Source organism: Ochlerotatus camptorhynchus, unplaced genomic scaffold (genome assembly GCF_037179485.1).
Source record: "Ochlerotatus camptorhynchus isolate MF236.1 unplaced genomic scaffold, CSIRO-AGI_Acam_v1.1 ptg000302l, whole genome shotgun sequence".
Classification (NCBI taxonomy): domain Eukaryota; kingdom Metazoa; phylum Arthropoda; class Insecta; order Diptera; family Culicidae; genus Ochlerotatus; species Ochlerotatus camptorhynchus.
Genome location: NW_027040790.1, coordinates 875,691 through 899,716, shown reverse-complemented (window position 1 = coordinate 899,716; position 24,026 = coordinate 875,691). Strand labels below are relative to the sequence as shown.

At 39.2% G+C, this 24,026-nt stretch overlaps 1 protein-coding gene across 1 annotated transcript in view; it reads right to left on the bottom strand.

Moving 5' to 3' along the window:
* Window positions 1–24,026, bottom strand: part of LOC135707034 (mucin-2-like) — a 284,849-nt gene that overhangs the window by 64,768 nt on the left and 196,055 nt on the right. Inside the window, exon 4 of the mRNA XM_065228756.1 lies at window positions 16,401–16,427. The gene's annotated coding sequence lies outside the window, so the exon portion shown is untranslated. The remainder of the gene's footprint in view (window positions 1–16,400; window positions 16,428–24,026) is intronic.

Sequence of the window (24,026 nt, the reverse complement as noted above, 5' to 3'; positions counted from 1 at the left end):
TGTCGTCTGCTTGGAATCGACACCTTGGAACAAAGAAGACGGAACGTTCAAGCTGTGTTTGCTGCTAAAATCATTACCAGCGAGATTGATTCCCCCGAATTACTTCGGCAGCTTTTCTTTTACGCACCTGAGAGAGTGATTAGACAGCTTAATTTTGTACATCTCGCAGTTTGTAATTGACAATATGGGTTGAATGAACCTATCCGAGCCGTCGCTAATGCGTTTAATGACGTCTATGCATTGTTTGACTCTAATGTGCCGTTAACTATTTTTATTAGAAGACTGTTCTGAATTAGAATGTGTCCTGTTTTTGTTTTAATTATACTTTTTTAATTCATTAATACAACCATATGTCAGATGAATCATTGGAACAATAAATAAATAAATAAATAAATTATATTGCTGGGGATGTAAGATTTGCCGGAGGGTGAGATATACCGAACTGCGATTTAATGCAAGAAAATTGGAGACCGAAAAATGTGGAGTGTATAAGTGATTAATTGGCATTTCTACTTCAGATATTCAATGCGGGATCTCCAGGTGCATTTGTAATCGAACCAGACCCCAAGATATTTGAAGGACATAGAATAAGCGATAGATTTACCGAAAAGTTGAACCCAGACAACCAGAATGCACGTATATTCAAAGTTGTTTTCGTGATATACAAACATATATACAAACAAACAAATCGTATGGAATGCAAAGAAATGGCTTATACGTACAAAAGTGGAGGCCATATACATGCAAATTTTTATTTAATTTTAAACGGGTTGATTTAACATCATATACGATTTAATCTGTAATAACAAATTCACTTTGAAAAGTCATACGATGTAATCCGATTTGATTTGTGATACAGTACGACGAAAAAATGAATCATCGCATATTGATCGGAAATTTGCATTCTATACAATTTAACTTAAAAATAATGCGATGCATGCCGTTCTTATATGCTATTTTGACTTCAACTGTAGCAATTTACGATACTGTCTGCACATTGTTATACGACTTCTGGTTGTCTGGGAAGCTTCCGTTGTGCTGGGCTATGCTTCCTAGAAAAAACGACCAACTCAGTTTTCTGTGTGAAGAATTCGATACCTAGCTGAATGTTTGTCAAATTGTCAAAGGTATCCTGAAAGGGTCCTTGTAGGTCAACCCCTTTGGGCCCTGTGACAAACACTACGCCGTCATCTGCAAGTTTTCTCAACGTGCAGTTGTAACTAAGCCAATTGTAAATTTCGCTGACGAAGAAATTATACAAAAGGGGGCTTAAACATGAGCCCTGGGGGTGACCCATGTAGTTAAATCGAAAAGCTGTAGAGTTTCCTTGAGAAAAGCCCATACGTTTCTCTGACAGCAAATTGTACAAAAATTTATTGATTAACGGAGAATGACCGCAAGCGTGGATTTTGTCTGAAAGGACTTAAACTGAAACTGAATCAAAAGCCCCCTTGATAAAGGGTGATACGGTCAAAATTTGGTCAAGGGAAAACGCGTGTAAATCGGTGAAATCGTTTATTTAAAAAATCAAATTAAATTTCTTTTTCAAGTTCAATTAGTATAAAATTCAGGAAAAATATTCAGTTAGGCTTCCGCTTTTCCAAATCCGAATTGCCGGGCCTTACGCTTGACCCCTGCCATCAGATTTTGTACAGCCACCTTGTCCACCTTCTTCGCCGCAGAAAGCCAGTTTGCCTTGAACTGCTGCTCGCCCTTAGCAGTTTTTTTGGTCTTCTTTAGGTTCCGCTTGACAATAGCGCAGTATTTCTCATACTGGGCGGAGCTCTGGCGTGTTGGGAGGGTTCTTGTCCTTGGGAACCACCTGCACGTTGTTGGCGGCGTACCACTCCATGGCCTTTTTACCGTAATGGCAAGATGCCAAATCCGGCCAAAACAGTACGGAACAACCGTGTTTCTTCAGGAAAGGCAGCAGACGTTTATTGAAACACTCTTTCACGTAAATTTCTTGGTTGACAGTCCCGGAAGCTATGAAAATGCTGCTTTTCAAGCCACAGGTACAGATGGCTTGCCAAACCAGATATTTCTTTGCGAACTTTGACAGTTTCATGTGCTTGAAAACATCTGCTACCTTTCCCCTTCCTTTTGCCGTATAAAACTCCTGTCCCGGAAGCTGCTTGTAGTCGGCTTTGACGTAGGTTTCGTCGTCCATTACCACGCAGTCAAACTTCGTCAGGATCGTCGTGTACAACCTCCGGGATCGCGCTTTGGCCGTCGTATTTTGTTTATCATCGCGATTTGGAGTCCCTACCTTCTTGTAAGTCGATAGTCCGGCTCGTTTTTTGGCTCGATGCACGGTTGTAGACGATACACCCAGCTTATTTGCGACATCTCCTAGAGAGAGGTTAGGGTTTCGCTTGAAACTACCGGCAACTCTCTTTGTCGTCTCAGCGGCTTCCGGTTTTCGATTTCCCCCCGATCCAGACTTCCTGGCTGTCGACAAACGTTCCCCAAACACTTTAATTACATTTGTAACGGTTGATTTGGCAACTTTTAGCGATTTTGCCAACTTTGCGTGCGAGTAGCTCGGATTTTCGCGATGCGCGAGCAAAATATTGATACGCTGCTCTTCTTGCTTGGACGGCATTTTGACAACTGAAGAGTGAATTCCAAAATCAAAATAGGAGCAACATTCTACACACACACACCTTCAAAATGAGGGGTGTTCAGGTTTTTTAAATGCAAAATTGAAAGAAATACGTCAAGTTGATATTGACCAAATTTTGACCGTATCACCCTTTATCCAAGAACACAAAAGTCACTTGCTCTTTTTTTAGCCAAAGCCTACTGAATTTCAGTGAAAAGCAACGCGAGATAGTTTTTCGTTCCCTGCCCCTACGGAAACCAAATTGAGTATCAGAGAGTAGGTGGTCTCTACCCATTTGTCCAGGCGAAAAAGGATAATTTTCTCCAACAATTTTCGAATGCACGACTTCATCACGAAGGGTTGGTACGAGTCGCAATCTGACACGGGTTTTCCAGGCTTTTAATGGCTATAACTCTCATCCGCCTCCAATCACCCAGAACAATATTGAGCTCCACGAACTGGCCAAACAAGTTCAACATGCGCCTCTTAGCGACATATGGGAGGTTCTTCAAGAAGTTGAACTTGATCCTATCAGCCCCCGGAGCCGAATTGCCACACAAAAGGAGCGCGAGTGAGAGCTCCAGCATTGAAAAAGTTTGGCTGATATCGTCTACCGATTACAAGGTTTTGCGTGGAATCATCCGTGCCGGCACGGAATCAGGAATCAACACACTTTCGCGCGAATTTGAGAATCCAACGATCCGTGTACTCTTCACTCTTGTTGTTTGAAGACCGGTTACTCATCCTTCGCGCCGCGTTCCAGAGCTGCGTCTCGCGCGATAATCTCTCGACGAACTGCCGCCAGTATCCGCCTTTCTTGGCTTTGATGAGGCTCTTGAGTTCGCGTTCAAGAGTCGAGTACGCTTCGAAATTCTCGGATGTTCCACGTTTCCGGAAAAGTTGTAACGCGCCGGACTTTTTACGATAATCCTCAGTGCATTGTTTGAAAGTTTCTTACAGAAAGACTTTCCTGGAACCGGCCGAGTTTGAGCTTGAAGCGTGCTGTCCAAGATCAGATTGGAGAGGAAATTATATTCCTCCAACGGTGGAAGCCCTTCTACCGACGATACGGCTTCATCTATCGCGGTCTTGAACTTTGTCCAATCGATATTACAGGTGAGGTCGTACGCGACGTTAACGGGTTCCGAAGGATTGAACCCACTGGCAACTGAAATTTTGATCGGCAAGTGATTACTACCGTGGGGACCTTAGATCACATTCCACGTGCAATCCAACGATAATGAATTAGAACAAAGGGTGAGGTCTAATCTACTTCCATTCGAGGATGGGCCAGCCAATATTAAGAATTGTCATATTGAAGATGTCACAGAGGTCATATATCAAAGTAGACGGTTGTCATCATACAGTTCCCCCAGCCTGTACCGGGGGAATAAAAATCTCCCATAATCAACCGTGGAAGAGCTGAACAGATATCTGAAAGTTGTTTTCGATTAACCGAAACTTTGGAAGGAATATACACAGAAGCAATACAAAGGCTCTTGGTTTTAATTATAGTCTAACATGCGACAACTTCAATACCTGGAAATTGTGGAAAATTCACTCTATAGAAGGAATGGTACTTTTTGATCGCCAAAAGTATCCCTCCTCCACGTGAATCCTCACGATCCAATCGAATAATGTTAAAATCATAAAAAGGAAGATCGATATCTGAAGAGATCCAAGTTTCACAAAGAGCAAATGCATCACAATCATTATCGTGAACTAAAATCTTAAATGAGTCTAATTTAGGAATAAGACTTCGAAAATTCCACTGTAGAACAGTGATCAAATCTCCGACCTAGTTTGAAAAATTATCCATCGAAGGAAATGATTGATTGCAAGGAGGGGCCACTTCAATGTCATTTGCTTCAAGAGCGTCTTCACAGTAGGAAGCATTGCTAGCACAATGCCTTTCAGAGAATCAGAAATATCGAGATATTTGAGCATACCGCCCAAGTAACATTTCAGGTTTTATCGAGGTTTTATAGCATTCTACAAGTCTAAATCATAGTCTACAGAACCCTCACAAAACCAAAATTGTTACTCGGGCGTCCACAATGTCATCAAATGAAAACAGCCCCGATGAAGAAGGGGCTTCTGTTCTTAAAACTAAGGCAGTGGGGGTGTTGGATGTCCCAAGAAAAAGTGGAAAATCCTGAGTATAGTCAGTTCTGCGGAATCCAGGAGGAGTAGAAGTCTCTTTTTTCCACCACTCCTTGATTTGGCCAAACTGATTTGGGGTTCTTGATTTGCAACTTTCCGCGAACAGATGCGTTTTCGTTTCCGTGTAGAACCTTCCGGAAAACTGAAAGAAGTTCCCTCCTCAGCCAAGTCAGAGTCAGTCTCGTCATCTGACAAAAGAGAAAAGGGAGTTTTTATTCCGAAGAAATCGGCGATTTTCAAACTAATATTACTCTAAATTCACTCAGTATCGAAAAAACGTGCTCAGTAAAAATAAACAGCATCCACTAACCCTCTGAGCCCTTCTTTTAATGGTATGATTCTTGACGACTGATTTTAGTTGGTTGAAGGATGATGATCACTTTAAATACCAATACGGGGCTTTTATTATGTGAGTCAATACACATTCGATAATTACCAGAACTTTGAAAGTTTTTCTAACTATTCCCCCTTTCGTATGTGTGTCTATCAACCAGCTCCAAAGCGAACTCTACACGTATCAATATAATGACGCGAAGTGGAATTATTGATAACAATATTGATGATGTGAACTCCGAAAAATGTCAAAACCGATGTATTGACGTCAATATAGAATGTATTTTTAATACAATGATTTTCAATAAATGCAATCGTGTAGGGTCCACTTAACAGCAAATTCAATCGTTGACCATTTGACCCAATTACATAAAACTGTCAGGTAAGAATGCAGATAGAACCTATCGTACTACTTTAAGCAGCAGTCGAAAAACGAAAAGTCACTGTTTTCTCAAGAAATAGCTTGCTCGTCGTCACCGTGGCTATTACATGCACGTCACTTACGTGCAGATTTGTGCCATCAGTTCAAAACATGCCGGCAGGAAACTGTTGAACGATCCGCGGCAGTAGGTTGACCAGGCCATTTACTCGGTTATAACATGAATTTATATGTGTTTCAGCATTCCCATTCTATCTCAATCATTTCCTCCTGCTCGCCAATGCTTTCCATCCACCGCCGCGAATAGCGGATGATCGCACGTAGATGAGCTCTCGTCACTGATGAAATAATAATAATAACAGCTACAACAGCAACATCAAGGAGCGGTCCGATGGGATTCCTACCATTATGTAATTCGTTCCAAGAGATTCTTTCACTCCGGTGCTGACTGCCGTAACTTCAGTTTTATTATCATTCCTCAACCCCACAATCGTCTTGGATCTACGCTTGGTACCTACGGGAACAAGTTTGAAGAGAGAAGTGCCGAACGAAACGAGGGGTTTGTTTTGATTGCTTCTGTTATGTTGTTCCTGTCGTGTTCCCTCTCGACGACGTTTCGCGTTTCGAATCCCATGCACTGTTCGAGTTCTGCACTTTCGCTGATGATGGCTGAGGCTGGGTATAGAAAATGACGACGGCGAACCGGTTGGATGCATGACGCTGTATTATACGATGAGTAGTAGAAATGTGTTCACGACTTACTTTTTTTTTGGATTGATGGTGAGACGTAGATTAACCTGCCATCCATGTCATTAAATTGAAGTCGGTGAATGTGTGGCTGGCCATTACTGGGGACCTCAGAAGCTGAGAGAAGTTGATGGATGAGCATTGAACATTCAATTTTACATTATGCCTGAGATGTGGATGCTTCTTGTTATTCTTGCGGGCGAAGATCCATATTGGAAACGGTTTGAACGATTGATACATTTTTTATGTGATTGACAGAGAAGATAGCGTTAGTTCGTTCTTTTTTTGTACAAGAAATGAAAGGTCATCATTTAGTTTAGTCAGAGACGATTTCAAGGAAAATGAACAAATATCATTTAAGGCGGAACATTTTCTCAATTTGATCCACGGCGCGATTTAAACCATTTTCATCTTTATCAATAACTTAGTAATAGTTGTTGTTCAAATTTAATTCTTATGCCTAAAGTGAGCAACTTTGTTTACACTGACGTAATCAAATGGCTCTAAACATAGTGTAGAAATACTACAACCAAAGCTTGGTTTCCTATTGCGTTAGCGTAAATTGGAAATTTTTTATCACACTCTCGATACCGGTTTCAATTTGCACATTACCGGTAGGTATCGTGTTGCATTCCTGGAGAAGTCGCGTTCCAAATACGTGACTCCTCCATTTTTGGACGAAACAACACCACCATTCCGAGGCTACTTAACTGACGCAGTGATTTTGCTTTCACTATCATATTACTCCTATCGCTTTGCACTAGGTCGTGGTTTTGTTATGCTGGGCAATCTGGGATTCTGATGATTGTGCATGAAGTTGACATCCAGTTAGAAGCCGGAATGGAAGCATATATTGTGGCGATCAGTGACATTGCTGATGGAACATGTTATCAAAATTAGATCAATGTTTCTGTCATTATATATGGTTGACTATCAAGCACAGCCGAATATTGTATACACACAACCTTGGTCGGTTGGTAACGGTTCAGTTATTTCCGCGAATCAGCATTGTCACATCAGCAAAATTACTTCAATAACACTTATTATTTTGTTTGGGTACCGTGCACACCAGTAAATAGTAACTGATGAACTTGTCTAATGACCTTGTACTTGATTAGTGCATACACGCAAATCAAATTTCTCTCAGATTGGAGATTAGATTTATTACATCCTCTGCATATGTTTCATACAGCAAATGTAATAGCAGTTCTTACAATGGACTGCAGCGTACAAGTTAGTTTTTCCAGAATGCATATTTTTATATAAAACCTTCACGAGTTTATGTTCAAGACGCAATACATTTGGGGAAATCAACTTTGATCGAAAAATAAGCTTACATTACATTTATTTTAGGAATCTTTCAGCGACCCCATTATAGAATATCCTCATGTCTCGAAACATTAAACAATCTGCATACACCAAATTCTCAAAAAGTTCTTACATTTCCCCGTTTGGTGTAGATGAAAAATTTTACGGATTCATAACTTAGAGCAAAGAATTGACTAGTCTATGATAACTTAAAAAAAAAATCGGTGTAGGAAATTTGCTTTCGAGTATTACGTTATTGTGAATAAAAATGATCTTAGCATAAAAAACAACAAAAATGTTGACATCAAACAGTTCCAAGCCAAATAACGAAAACAAATACAAATTATAGATTTAACCTCTCAGAATTCTATGATACTTCGCATAATTTTTCGCTAGAGGCAACGAAAAAATTGCTGGAATCCAGCCATTTTGACTCTTGCCTAATTTTTCAAAATGGCGTATTGGACATTTCTCAATAAAATGAGCACGAAAACGACTCATCTAATCGAAATGAAGTTTGGGACAAAGTTGTTGGAAACCGTTAAAAACTTCAATAGCAAAAAAAAAAATACATTTAACGAATTTCAAAAGTTATGTTTATTAGAAAGCTTATCTATAATGAATGCAAAGGACACTTAAAAATTTGCCAAAATCATAAAACATCATCATTGCAACATGTTAACATCAACATATTTCAAACTTTTTTTTTCCAAAAAATAATTTTTATTGTTTTTTATGTATGCATTTCCGCAAAATCGTTTCCAATGCACACATCACATAAATATGGCGTGAAACAAAAGTTGTATTAATAAGTGATGTTCTACGGTTTTGGTCAATTTTTAAGTGTCCGTTGTGTCTATTTCAGAAAAGACACCATCTTTAATAAGTTTTCAAAAAATATAAGTTTTGAAATTTGAAAAATGTTCTTTTTTTGTGTCATGCATAATTTGTCAAAAATTTGTGTATTTTTCATTTTTTTGTCTCCAAAAGCAAACTAGTTTCCAACAACTTTGTCTCAGACGTCAGTTCGATTAGATGAGTCCTTTTCGTGCTTTGATTTATTGAGAAAAACCCAATACGCCATTTTGAAAAAAATAAATAAGCAAGAGTCCAAATGGCTGAATTCCAGCTTATACTTGGTTCATTGCCGCTAGCAAAAATTTAGGCATGGAATTTGGAGCGAGAATAAAATCGATTCGTCAGTTGGCGTGGAACTGCTCAGGTGGTTTCAATGTGAAGATCAGCTCCGTCAGCATGGGTTAGCTAGCCGGCGCTGGTTGTGTAGTGGTAAGCGTGACTGCTTTCTCATCCCAATGGGTCTGGGTTCAATCCCAGCCGAGGTCGGTGGGATTTTTTCTGAGGCATAAAAATCTCTGGTCACGTCTTCCTTCGGAAGGGAAGTAAAGCCGTTGGTCCCGGCCCATGTGTGTTGAATGGGTGCGATATCCTATGCAGGTATAGAGGCTACCTTCCTGCACACCCGTTGGTGATTGGCACTAGATTGCGGAACAGAGACCGACGTTAAATAAAGGAATGAAGCATGGGTTAGGGACGATTCATGGGACGCCATGAACGTGGACAAATGAGTGAGAAGTGTGAACTGCTTAAAATCTTGTGACAAAAACGACATGGTAATCGAGGGATCACCCTCCCATCGACCATTGATGCATCAGCTGGAAATGGAGTTGAAGCCTTAAGAGTAAAGGCAGTGTCGATATTGGTTCAATCTCTGGCTACTTATTTACTCAGCACCAAAATGCGAGGTAAATTTAATTCAATTATCATAGACGACGAGCTTCAACTTCGTCTGAAAAATGTTCGTAGGAGGCAATATCAAAGAACACGTAATCCCACCATGAAAGTTATTTGGCGGGATTTACAAAAACAAATTGATAAACGATTATCTACCCTGAGGAACACAAATTTTAAATATAATGTATTGAAATTAGACCCGAGTTTCCCGTTTTTGGAAACTCATTAACATTTTGAAAATCATTCAAGAGTCTATTCTAGCGAAGAAGGTGGTAACATTATGTTCACAAATGGGGAAAAAGATTATAAATTTTCAGCAGTCTGAAAGTGCCCATAATTTCAGTTTGGGACTTCCTAGTCCTATTGAGAATCAGGTTGCTCGGGAGAAGTGTTCGGAATATCATCTACATACATGATATTCTCATGCATTTTCACGCACTCACACTCGCATCAACAAAAGTTCATTCCAAGGTAAAACTCTTAAAAACCGCTCAAACGTCAATTGGTTGCTGGTTCTATTAGTTTTCCATCGAAAATTGCTAAAAACTATCCATAAGGACAATGAAAAATGTCAAAGTATATATCAATGAATTCGTTAACCAAAAATCTAATCTGTGATTATTGCGTTGTTGATGACAATCATATATGATTTTTGAGTTTTTGAGTCTTTCCAATCACTGCTCGGGAGTATCTGAATAATTCCTATCGGGAAAATATTTTTGATGATTCCTGGGAAACTGGTTTGAACGAAGTAAGAATTATAACTAAATGGGCAAACACTGGTTTATCACCGGTGCGGTTTTCAAATTCAAACCCAATGTGCTGGTCTGCTGCACCACGCGTTCGTTGTTGGTGTCGGTTCGGTTTTGTTGGTGCAAGCAAAACCAAACCGTGTTAACGAGTTTGACTGTGCACGGTTCGGTTTTGGTTTTTGAGTTCCGGTATGTGTGTGGTGCACATTATTCAGATTTGCAAGATGGCGGCGTCCAGTTAGAGAAAATCTGGCAAATACTGTTAAACACCCTTCATAATGGGTATTTTCGGATACGGGGTGACGTCTAGAGCCTGGAAATATGTATGCCGCCATCTTTAAATCCAACATGCTGGAAACCGGTTTCAGAATAGCTGGGAAATGCTGTAAATACCTTTTAATATGTGAATTCTCGCGTCACTTTTCAAATAGACCAATGTAACAAATGTAAACAAATCGAGTTAAGCGATACAAACTATTGCTCTTCTATCATTGTATGTGATACAAAAACATCCATCCAAATTTACTTTCATTTATTTAAAATAATCATTGATCAAAAATTGTCCAATGAACAGTTTGAAATGATGGGTATATGACTGTTACTCCGGTCATTCGGACTGCCTAACATGATTGGTGCTCATTTTCCAAAGGCGGGGCCAATCTAAAGTTAGGTACTATACTCTGAAATCTGTGAAAGGGAATCTAGTATCATGTAGACAAAACGTCCAATGTAACACTCATTGATTATGTCATTGAGAAAAATCGCCCAATGTAACATGTCCGATGTTCAACTCGACTTGTCAAAACGTCCTATGTGGTTTTTTCTATGCTGTAGCATGAAATTCAAAGTAAAATTGTGAATTTACCGTTTCTTATGAATTTTCAACGTTATTAATAACTGACTACATTAAAAATAGTATTGCAAAATGTATTGTTTTTAAACAGTTACAATAATAATCTGTCGAACTTCAACTTCGATTTTCTCAAAATGGTGGATATGTTACATTGGTCTATTTGAAAAGTGACGCGAGAATTGTTGGATTCCATGTGACGTCTAGAAACTGGAAATCGATGTCCGACGCCAAATTGAAATCCGATGAAAAGAGATGATTGATTTGTATAGCTGTATTTTACAGCAATAGTTAAATCAAGCATATCATAATCGAATCATAAAGGCCTAACTGTTATGATCGATTTTTTTCATCGATTTTCTCTTTTGTTTATAACTCGGCAGGTTTAACATTTTTCGGTGCTTTTGATGTTGCTTTTTCTAGCTAATAAAACCTTTACACTGTACTGGAACAATTTCGGGAAATTGGTTCACTTAATTGTAGTACTGCGAAGAGAAAATCGATGAAGAGAATCGATCATCGCAGTTACGCTAGAAATCATTTATCAAAATGATGTGTCATTGACAATAAGTCAATGTGAGAGTCGAACTTAAATTTATCTTCAATAATCACACCAAGGCCCAAGATATTTAAACGCCCGAACGCGATCAATTGTCTCATCATCAATTACAACAAAGACGTTCTCATATATTCGATCCCGGGAAGTTGCTTTACTTTTATTAAATCTCAACTGCATTTACTTCAACCATCTTCATTCAAAAGTGTAACGGGATACCCTTTTACCATAGAGGTAACTCTAAGACCAGAAGGTCTCAAAGAAACGAGCTCAACTTTTTGGCTCAGCTCTGGTACTATCGTCGGTCCCGAGCAAATCGATGCACCCCTCGAAACATACGAAAATCCATGAACCCCTCATTTTATCTGTCAAACTTTAATAGCGAATCAAAACAAACATCGTGTAGTAGTAGAATTTTGACTAGAATGGGGTACGTTAATCGATTTACTTGGGACCAACAGGCTAGTCAAGTAGTGAGCCAATTTGAAATCGTTAGTTTCCAACCGGTGCTTTTACCCCCTTCTTAGCTACAATGAATAACACAGTTTTTAGTTTAATTATAACAATTGTTATACAAAACCTGTTTAAAATACTGAAATGCCAAGGCAACAACAGTGTCAACACATCTAGATATAAAATACCAAGTAAGTTGGAAAGTTACTGTAGTAGCAGTAGCTCCTAGGATAAAACATCAATGTAAATTTATTTGAATTTGGAACAAATGAAGAGTTACGGTTCCACTGAACCTGGAAGAAATCCATGGTCACAAAATCGCTAAATACCGGCCATTGGCCGTGGAGCTAAAGTAATTGTGTGGATTGGTGGAGGTCCCAAAGGTACACTAGGTAACCGGAATCATGCTGAAGAAGCTAATATGGATTCCCCGCAGGTGCTGAGGATGGAGAAGTCGGTGATTTTCAGCACCTGCGCCGTCGTCTGGCACTTCCTGGGCCATGATGACGCCATCCCCGTCCCGGAACCTTAGCTTAAAGGGTATTACGATCAAAATTTATTTTATTAAAAAAAATCAAATAATTTTTCTTTTTATGTTTAACTACACACTTAGAAATAACTAATTTTACACGAGATGGAATCTATCTTTGACATACAAAATGAGACATAAACAATCATGTTATGTAATATTAAGTGCTCCGAGACTGAAAAGTTCGTTGCTCGACGAAAAGTACGTTTGATTAAGCTATATTTCGCGTCTGGATTCAAATTTATTTCAAAATTGACGCTCGTAGATAGTATGTCACTCTCAGAGCACCTAACATTTTTCTAAGTGTGTAGTATAAAACAGAAACCAATGTTCAGCCTCCGGTGACTGAATGTAAATTGCCGAGCCTTTCGTTTAACTCCTGCCATCAGATTCTGTACAGCCACCTCGTCCACTTTGTTCGCCGCAGAACGCCAGTTTTTCTAAAACTGCTTCTCGCTTGCAACAGTTTTTTGGGTCTTCTTCAGGACATATAAAGGATGACTAAGAACAAATTGGTACGATCCTCACGCGCCGCTAGCACGCCTCTAGTGTTGGGAATCGAAATTTTTTGGCAGTGGTTTGTTTACACTTCTATAGAGAACAACTGGTGCAAGTTTGATCAAAGCAGTCGGTCGCGTTCAGAAATAAGTCAAATGGAAGAAGAAAAAATATTGTGCCCAAACACCTGGAAAATCCGGAGTGGCCTGGTTCCAAGCTGGCATAAGTGCTGAAGATGCCGAAAGCAACAGTTTGTCGAGTGTTCAAAACCTACAAGGAAACCCTGAGTGTGGAAAGGAATCAGCGGACCTACGAAAAAACTGGAACCCGCAGCAAGGTGTTGAGGTGCGTTAAAGCCAACCCTGGTCTTTCAATCCAAGATGTGGCCAGAAGGTAGAACGCCAACTTTCAAACGGTGTGGAACATTCTTGCCAGGGAAGGATACAAGTCGTATGAGGCCAGCAAACATCGGAACCGGCACATGAAGCAGAATTCCGTGGCCAAAAAGCGTGCAAGCACACCAAAAAAATCTGAATTTTACTGGCGATGTAAACATCTATGCATGCAAACATTCATACATGTAAACTTCGTTTTCACGTAAACTAGCAGCTTGCAAGAAATGTTGCAAACAAAAGTGGACAGTTGCATACAATATATGAAATATAGCATGACATGTCTCATAAATTTACACATTCTTTAATCTAAACTTGTATGATATATGACGCTCCATTTATGTGCATCATAGTAACGGAAATTTACACTCTTTTTTTTTTAGCTGTGAGGCTCTTGTACGACCGTGTTTGGACTAAACACAAGGACTGTACTTTGATCGATAACGAAACATATGTCAAACTCGATTTTAAGCAGCTTCCCGACCAAAAGTTTTACTAACCGGTGGCAACTAACGATTTTAAATTGGCTCACTACTTGACTAGCCTATTGGTCCCAAGTACATCTATAAGTGTACCCCATTCTAGTCGAAATTCTAGTACTACACTATGTTTGTTTTGATTCGCTATGAAAGTTTGACAGATAAAATGAGAGGTTCGTGGATTTTCGTATGTGTCGAGGGGTGCATCGATTTGCTTGGGACCGAAGATAGTACCAGAGCTGATCCAAAAAGTTGAGCATGTTTCTTCGGGACCTTCTGGTCTTAGAGTTACCTCTATGGTTTTACATCGCGACTGGATGTGGGGATGTGCCGAGAAGATTCAAGTGTTTGCCAACAAGTTCGCGAAGAAGATCATGATTTTCAAGCGATTTGCAGCTGAAAACGGAACCATTCGTCACATCCTCGACGATGATATCCCGACTTTCGAATAATGCCTGCAAAGCGTGTATTGCCGTTCATGCGCAAGCATAGGGGCAAAGTCATCTTTTTGCCCGGTTTGACCAGCTGCCACTACTCCAAGGTGGTTTTGGAGTGCAATGCTGCCAACAAGATCGATTTTGTCCCCAAGCTAATGAATCCTTCTAATTTCCCAGAATTTCGATCAATCGAAAAATACTGGACAATTTCAAAACAGCTACTTCGACGAAACGGCGGGGCAGTCAAAGACATCCAGCAAATGCGGGCAAAATGGAAGAAATGCGCTGATTCCGTCTCCATCTGTAACTTTGAAGTTTTAACCATTAATTTTAAATTTATTGAATCACGAATTACAGGTCTTTTTGTGCGTACCAATTTACTTTTAGTCAGCCTTTAGGACAGATAGGATAGGACAGGACAGATGTGATAGACTGACTGGACATATGTTTGGAGGCGAACCAGCCCAAGGCTGAAAGCCTCCTTAATAAAGCTAAATAATAATGACTGGACATATCAAATGGTTGCTACTCCGTGATTGTTCAAAACCAGTGGAATTGCTCAATTAATCAATTGAATGGGGTTGGGAGTGACCTTCCTGTCGAATTGTACAAGTTTCAGTGGCTCCTTATTTGAAAGATCAATAAAGGCACCGGCTACGACCTTGCAATCAAAAGGGAGGGCCGTGCTTGCCTCTGCGTCATCACAAAGGTCGCAAGAGGGATATTTTGTAAGTATGTTGGGTTTGTTGGATCAGGATTCACCTTGATAAGTGATACGATCGTAGTTTTGCTATAATGTGTTGATTTTCGAATTTACGCGACTTGCGATCTTTGGAATGGCTGGAATGCAAATTATTCGACCCTATAAATTCAGTAATGTAAAGGGGCCTGGGATAAACCCAGGATTTAATACTCAGTAAGCAAAAATGGTTGGCCTTGACAACCGAGCCCCTTGCTCAATATTACATTACATAATCGACGACGTTTGTTGATGAAAGCTTTCTTAATAAAGAAAACTTAACTTATCTTAGTAACAGGTTAGGAAAAACATCAAACGCACCGAGAAATGATAATACAACAGAGTTATTAACAAAACATAACATCGATGAAGAGAATCGATCATCGCAGTTAGGGCCATATGATTCTGAATGCTAGCAGATAATCCTGCAAAAAAAAAAATCCAAAACTAGAACAGAAGAAAGAGCACAGCGGGAGCAGTACGCTGCTGTAGTTGCAGGAGGTGCATCAATGAACAGCAATGGCAGAGAAACAGAGGAATAAAACAGAGAAAAGAAATTAATATGGACCTAACGACTCCAGAGATCGTGGAGAACTGGAAAGAGTAAGTATGCGATGCCCATAAACAGCAGCCTTGAATCCAGAACAGTGTGTATTGCTTCCAGGGGCCACATAGCCTAGTCAGTAAAGGCACGGTATTATCAAGCCGGAGACGGCGGATTCGATTCCCGGTCCGGTCGAGGGAATCTTTCGGGTTGGAAATTTTCTCGACTTCCCTGGGCATAGAGTATCATTGTGCTTGCCACACAATATACAAATTCATGCATTGGTATTGGCATCGAAAGCTCTCAATTAATAACTCTGGAAGTGCATTTAGAACGCTAAGTTGAGAGCACGCAATAAGCTAATATGCGCTAAGCAATAAGCTTGAAATGCGAACAAGAAGAAGAAGAACTGCTCTGATCTTCCTAGAAATACCCGGAACATCCCTTAAACTAATTAAACTGCCTAAACATCTTAAAAGCTCCTCTGTAGTTCCCTGGACTTCTCTGAAGGTGAAGTTTTTGTTAACTCCTTGAGCTTATCAGAACTTCTGTAAAGCTCCTGCAATTTATTTTAAAATTTATCTGTGCAGAGGTTCTCAGATATTCCCTGTTCTTCTCGCAAATCTCCTGAAGTTTCTAGTACTGCCCTGAAATAAGTGGAACTGTCATGCACAAGTTTCGGATCACGGACTGGGCTGATCCTCAGCGGCTGGTGCTGGCTTGGAAAAAAGATGAAAAAGTTGTTGGAACAGGTTAATTGCCACCTAGCATACGATTAATTGCCACATAGGAAACATCAAGGGAACTCATCATGACTTCCTCGACTCCCTCCGACACTTTTTTGTCAGTTTTATTAACCGCAAAAATAATAATAGCAAACTTACCGTTAAGGTTTACTGCCACGATCAAATCTGGAATTAAGAAATGAATGAATTGGGATGAGTATACAATATATTTTTGAAAAATTATTGATTATAATTAAAAAGAAACACTTATCTAACTAGATGGTATAAGTTATTTGGGCATTTGTAGTAAATAGGGTGACAACTACACTTCCAGAACAACATGTGAAAAGGGCATACAAGCTTTTTGTAAACAAACCTTTGTAGGCCCTTTTCTCACCAACCGAGGGTCGCCCACGCAAAAAAGCAATATCATCGGGAAGGGGAAAGTGTCCCCTACCCGGTGATGTTTAAGGTTTGCGTTGGTGTCATATGGGTGGCGAGAAAAGGGCATAAGAAGGTTTGTTTACAAAAAGCTTGTATGCCCTTTTCACATGTTGTTCTGGACTTAAGAGGACATGCATAAATGTCGTGGCAATTGAGGGGGAGGGTAGTTATTCAGAAGTTGCCAGTTTCAATGAATTAAGTATTGCAACATTCGCTGCGAGGGGGAAAGGGTAGGGTTTCTAAAATGGGGAATAATATGCTACGTCATTTATGTACCTAAACGGGGATATGGTTAAATATTTTCAATCAAAAGATATGTGAAATCTGTGAAAAATCACCGCTTATACTCACACGCAAATTAAATTTCTCCTACATCTTCTGCATAAGTTTCATACAACAAATATATTTGTGTGTAAAACCATCACGAGATGATTGTCTAGACGCAATGCTTTTGAGAAAACAACCTTAATTTGAAAAAATAGGCTAAAATATAAATAACAAAATTATTTTTAAAACCTTCCGGTGACCACATTACATAATCTGTTCATGCGGCATTGTAAAAACCGGGTAATGTAAGATTCTATTACATATTTGCATGAAAAGTACAGTAATCCCTCCATTTATTCAGTGCGTGGTATCGTCCCCCCATCGCTATTTCTCGGCTGTCCTTTAACCAATTGAGCTAATTTTCTGTAGATAACTAGTTTATGGTTGACACTAACCGCATACATCAACGTAGTTAGTTGAAGGACAGCCGAGAAACACCGGTGGGTGGACGGCACCACCCACCCAATAACGGTACCAACTCATCCCATGCGTGCAAATCTGTAATACAATCTTACATCGCCTGGCTGGATATACTGAGTGCTAAATAATTATTTTCAGAAAATAATATTTCAAACAATTTGTGTTCAACCGTCCCAAATATTTGGCTGCACAAAATGTTGAAAAATTCCCAGCAAAACGTGGTAAGTGTTCGTTTTGTCCACTGTCTGTATTAAACCCTTAGTTCTCCTTGCAGTTGAGCATGCCACCTGCTTCATGTCTGCGTGCGCAGATTTAATTAATTTCTTTACAAACTAGAAGGTTGTGCAAGGCGCACAGTTATTAATACCTATAAGTGTAAAAACAACAATAAAGCAATTGTCTCCATAAGCGCGGGGTGTTAAAATCTGCACAAATGTGCCACCACTTGGCGCACTGCGGTTGTGTAAATTGTAAATCAGGATATGTCCCAACGCATTGTCAGTGTGTGATTGATCGTTCCGGAGAAGGTTCCATTTCAGAGGAGGTGTTGTCTGCAGACATGGATGGAAATACAATCAGCTTGGTGGCAAGTCAGCTGCAAAATTTATGTTGTCCGTTTAATTTATTAAAATATTTATGACATGAAATTGTCTAGCCGAACAAAGAGCAAGTACGATTAATAGGCACATCAGCAACCACCCGTATTTTTCTGTGGCTATCGATTGTGGTTTCTTTGTTGACCTGTAACAAAACTCACCGGGAATGCCCACCTGTGTGCCTTTTGCTCCATTGTGTTTCGTCAAGTGTAAATTCTTGGGTTCGAGTTTCCTAAGAACTACATATAATAGGCCAGAGGCTTCATCTTTCGGTGGTATTAAGTTTTATAGTCTGTGCTCTTCTACGCCGAGCTTAAATGAATTAATTCTCTTGAGATTTTCTCGAAGCTGGATGGATTTTAAGCGGTTCCGGGTTAGAGCAATGTGGCAATTATATTATGACACACCAAACAGACGACGACGCGACGAACAGTCGATAACCCGAACGATCGTCGCACGCCGTGCGTGATTACACGCGATATGCCTTGTACTGACCAGTCAGTAGTCGTCATCGTCGTCGTCGCCGTCAGACAGTCCGCAGTCAACCAACGACCTTGAAGACAGTTAGTTGCGAGTTTATGACATCTTTTGATGTTATGTGACTGTGGATGATTAATAGACATGGACACGAAGTTGAACCATATGTCACACAGTTCAACGGTAGTGTGTTTTGGGTTTTCCTGGGTTGGATAAGTGGTGAAATAATTTGGGATTTAATGCATCTTTTAACGTAATAGTATGCTAAAAGGCTGCAATTTTCTTTGTCTACATTGCATGATTGAATAAATCTCATGGAAATTTCCCTTATGCTAAACGATGCTAATGTAACCAACGGAAAGAGCATGATACAGTGCTCGCTTCTATGGGGATTGCACTTTGTGTCTACGATCAAGTGACACTTTCAATTGCTATTTAAATTTATTCAATTATAAATACGTCAAGAAATATAGCTGTTAAAAAGCCGCTGCCAGAATAATTTGGCACCAGAGCAACGCTGATGATGATGATGAAGCAATTCATTGAGTGGTTTGAGCCAGCAGCTGTTTAATGAAAATGAATTCAGCATTTATGATCAAAATTCAAATTGCTCAGAGTCAAAGACGAAGATAGGGAGATGTTTCCAGTAATCCAAATTAATTTTGCATTACAATACAGTTTTATGTATTTTTCATCGGTCTCTGTTCTGTAAAGTTGTACGAAAAACCTTTTTCAATCTCGGACGTGGACAAGTTTATATTTTTGCACTAGTTTGCAAACATACGTGAAATTGAAATTTAGAGCAAACATCCGCTAATTTCAAAACAAATTAACGATCGAAGTGCTAATTTTGGAAGCAGCGGAAAATTTATGCCAGGATATACTTCTATACATCTGCCACGTTTATTGAGATCAGGTGCACGAGGACTAGGTACTACTGTTGATCGGTTTATTTATTCGGATGGTACGGTCGGTGGGTGGCGGTTTGCTGTCATAGCGGTAATTTATTTCTGCTACGTTTCATTCACTTCCGTTGGGTCGTTTTAAAGAAGTCAAGTTTTCCGCGCTCGTGAATGAAAGATCCACATGGGTGGTTGCATTTCGCGCACACTTCCATTCAAGAAAACGGCATCTGTGGGCAGTGGATCGGTGAGGTCCCGTACGAGGGTGTGTTATTTTTAGAGTAGAATATTTGTCACAGGAAAAGTATGTAGATATGTTCACTTATTTCCAATGAAATTATCATTAAATTTTTCATAAATGTAAAATTTTAACTTTAAACATATACAGCACATGGACGCATGTTATTGTCAAATTAATTGAACTTGTGTTAATTTGAGCACCTTTGCATAGCAAAATCCCATCGCCAAAATTAAAAATAAGCAAATGTTGCTACAAGCAGGAAAAGTCGTTCACTGCCGCAGCGTAGCAGAAAGAGTGATTACGAATGTATTTCTTGGCAAAGTGAGTGATATATTGAACAGACTTTTATTTGCACAGATGTTTTAATTGCAGGAGCTCAGTAGCATCAATGTGCTTTGTGTAGTAATATTCTTTCAATCATTATTGCTCTTGAAGAGAAGAAAAATAAATTTACTTTTATTATCTTCCTATTAGAAAGTAAAAACATGATACGCCATATCCCGCAGCAATAGTGGTTTTGGTAATTAAATAAACACGTTTGTTCCCAATGTTTTTCGAGAAATAAAAAAAATGGTTTTGATCAATTCTCAACGGATCTATTCTAGATCTTATTTGTGTAACGGTTGAGTAAAATGTATGCTTCTATCTTAAAATATCTAACATTATTGTGAGGTAAGGAATGTATCGGACCACGTCATTTTAAGATGTTAAATTCAGAAAAAAAAACAAATAAAATACTTTTCTTATATTTGGCGTCTAATTTTATGATTTTAGATTTTGGAATTTTCTTATACATTTTGGGCCATACTTTTTGTGCACATCGTACAATATTTTTTTTTAAGTTGCTTGCATCCAAGATGTTTTTGCATCCTTGGAAAAGGCTGTGAAGAAAACACAATAATTTTCAATTGTTTTGGCCTAATTTGACATCAGTAAGTCATTCTGGCTGAAAAATAGAAAATATCAGAAATTTAGATTTTCGCCGAGAGCGACCCAATTCAACTTGTTCGCAGCTATGACCTATTGAATGCCGATTGCTGATGCTGAATGGCAATTGTAAAGAGCATCTTCAACAGGATATTAAGAGATCTAAAACCTTGACATAGTGTAACGCACGCTTCGCAACCTGCGAAACTTCGATCACTTAATACGCTCTCTGTCTCTAGAACGAGTGGCACAATCCCACCAATTATGGTCATTCTTAAATCAGGTCTGATAGGACTAGGAACTGTAATTAATAATATATGAAATTTTAAAGGAACTAAAGTTGAAAAGACGCATCTGTGTCACTTGATAAGTTATACATATAAACCACACAATACAAGAAATAAAGATCAATTTAAGTGGCTTAAGCGCCAGCTCCGAAGAGGACCAGTCGCCAAGGTTTGATTTTCCTGGCTAGAAACACAACCTCAGAGCGGGTTTATCTATGGAAAAGACCGAAATTTAGTTTGAGGGTGATTCAGCAGACTGAAATCACATGGGGCATTGAGATCCTCACAGACAGAGTCCGCGTCATATGGTTTTAACAGAAACTACCGACACACACCAATCCCACTCAGTCCAACATAGAGTAAATTCATCTACTAATATAAAATACTGCAAAAAGCCCAAAACTAGAACGACGCCAAAATGTGAAGAATCTACCCAACCAAAATTAACATTACTGGGAACACACTAAGATTTTTTTTACAGGAGTCAGTATTTTTTTACTGGGTTTTTGAATTGCTGAAAAAGTCGGTAAAAATTCAAATGACCGTTATCCGTAAGGAATCAATAAAATCGACCAATTTTATTTTCTATCATTAAATGGGGTTAACCGAACTAAGTATGTACAAGTTCAGAACAAATATTCTCATTAATAAATTTTCCACAGATTTTTAAACTTTTACCGAACAGTTCCGCAATTCTAAAACTCGGTAAAACCGTACTGACTCGATTAGTGTGAAAGCTTTAATTTTACGTAAACATAATTTATTTCAGTGACAAACAACGGAAATTATTATAGTGTTCCTAGCCTAGGAGTATTTATAGTACTTGTTCCTTTCCCATTTGTGCTCTCCCTAATCTTGTGTGCGGTTTTCTGAGCTAGTTCTAGTGATTGCTAGCCTATCCTGTTATTTGCATGCGGTTCGTTTACTCACGGTAACATCCATGTCGTCGCTGCTTCAACAGTATCGGCAAAGTAGCATCCCTTTATCGGAGGGATATCGGTAAGGTAGCATCCTATTCAACGGTGGTGGTGTTGCGCATTTCACCCGGACTGGTGTGGTGCAGAAATTCCTAAACGAAACCTTCGAGTTGGTACTGAAACTACACACTATACATGTACATTTCAGTGCCCTGAGACCGACACATGCAAGTGGTCGATATGATATAAGAATCAGTTGAAAGAATAGAGAACATCATTTTAATCAATTGGACTACAAAATGGTGAGTTGACAACCTGGAAAGAGCGGAATACCTAGATCTGGTCCTCACAAGCACGCTTGGCATACACCGTTTTGGTCACGAACTGCTCATTTGTTAATAACATTGCACACAGTTGACAAAACATATTTGTTCTTGAAGCAGTAGATAGAATAGAGTTTAAGCTTATTATAGATAAGTAAAAAAAAGTTGATTTTAATTCTAGTAATAAACTATATTTGATTTTGAGTTGCTAAAATGAAGTGAGAAATGCTCGCTGCACATCTCGGACTTTAAGTGTAAAACATGCATTGGTGTTGGTTCAAATGTTGAGATTTACCTACTCTTTGCATATCAATAATAAACTATGATCCTAATTACTTTAAAGAAAAACAAATTTCAACAACTGAGTGAAAATTTATTAACAAATGAGCAGTTCGTGTGTACAACTGTGTATGCCAAGCATGCTCACAAGTTCCTACCTCACGCCTCCCCGAGTCATATGATAACAAAAGATTACCGGCTGAAACCTGCGGACCCTTCGCAGACTACGAAGCTGGCGAAGTGTGGCCATGGATCGAGTAGAGTGGAGACGACTTCTTCGGACAGCAGAGGACAACAAGGCCTTAGCCTGATTGGTAAGGTAAGTAATCATTTAAATCAAACGCACTTTTCACCGAGTTGCATATGTGTCGGTTTCGGAACATTTAATTTTCACATGACATGTTTGCTTACGTTCCATAATTTACGTCAAAGATGGATTACGTCTCGAGTAGACTTAGTTATTTCTATGTGAGTAGCGCTGATGTTTATGAGGGGATCATCGAAGATGAACAAAGCACGTGGATTCACGTGATGGATATTAGCGGATTTGGCCAACACTCTGTCGGAGATCAGTGTAATGGTGTTTCCTTTCCGAGTTCTCTCTCGAACCGAAATAAAAAGATTTAAGTTAAATTTCCACATAAAAGTCATTATTCATTTTACCATCGTACACACTTTGCACACACACAAAGTTGATCGCACCTAAATTCTGACCTAACGTTTGAAGTCTTCAGGCTAGCGGAAAGGATCGAGAAATGTAACATTAAATTCATTCTGTTAGACTTCTCACATTTTGAATTTCACGTACCACGAAAAACACACCCAGTAACCCTTATGCACTAACTACTCGCACACCCACCTCTTCTACGCTTCAACTTAAAGTGAACGAGTAAAAGTTCCAGAAACCCTCATTTATGTGTGACATCAACGGTCATCGTGGCCGGAAGTACGTCAAATTACCGAAATAATTCACTGACTTTTCAGACGATAATTCACATCGTCTTTCTTTGAGAAACATTCAACGCAACATTTTTCCTTATTATGCCATTTCAATATATACTTTCTTGCTCAAATCAATTTTCGGTGAATTTTTTGATGTAGGACTACGTCTGTAATTTCTATATGGGGGTACACTTTGTGAAAACCGAAAATGGAACATGTAACAAAATAATGAAAGATTTTGAAAGTTAATAACTCGGCTGCCCCTGGAACAATTTCAATAATTTTATTTCCAATCGATGAGAAATATTCCTACGCCTCTGTTAAAGTTAAGACTTTATCATAAAAAAAAATCACTATTGAAAATTGCACGGATGTGCAAATGTTGCTATGATTATAAAAATTTTCACCGATTGCCTGCAATAAGTGATTTCCCGAACACAGATTTCAAAGTTGAATTCTATACGGTCTCACCGAACGGTGTTTATTCAATCAGTGGTGGTGTTCTCCAGTATACAACGAAAGGCTCCCTGCAAGCAGCTAGCTATCAAAACTGGCCTCAACCGTTGATCGGATTCAGTTTCAATCACCGTGTGTGGTGGTGTCCGGTCGTTGGCATCAGGGTTTTCGGCACGTGGCGTTAAACATTGCTTTCTAGTACACAACGAAAGGCTGCCTGCAAGCAGCTAACTAGTGCCCACATGAG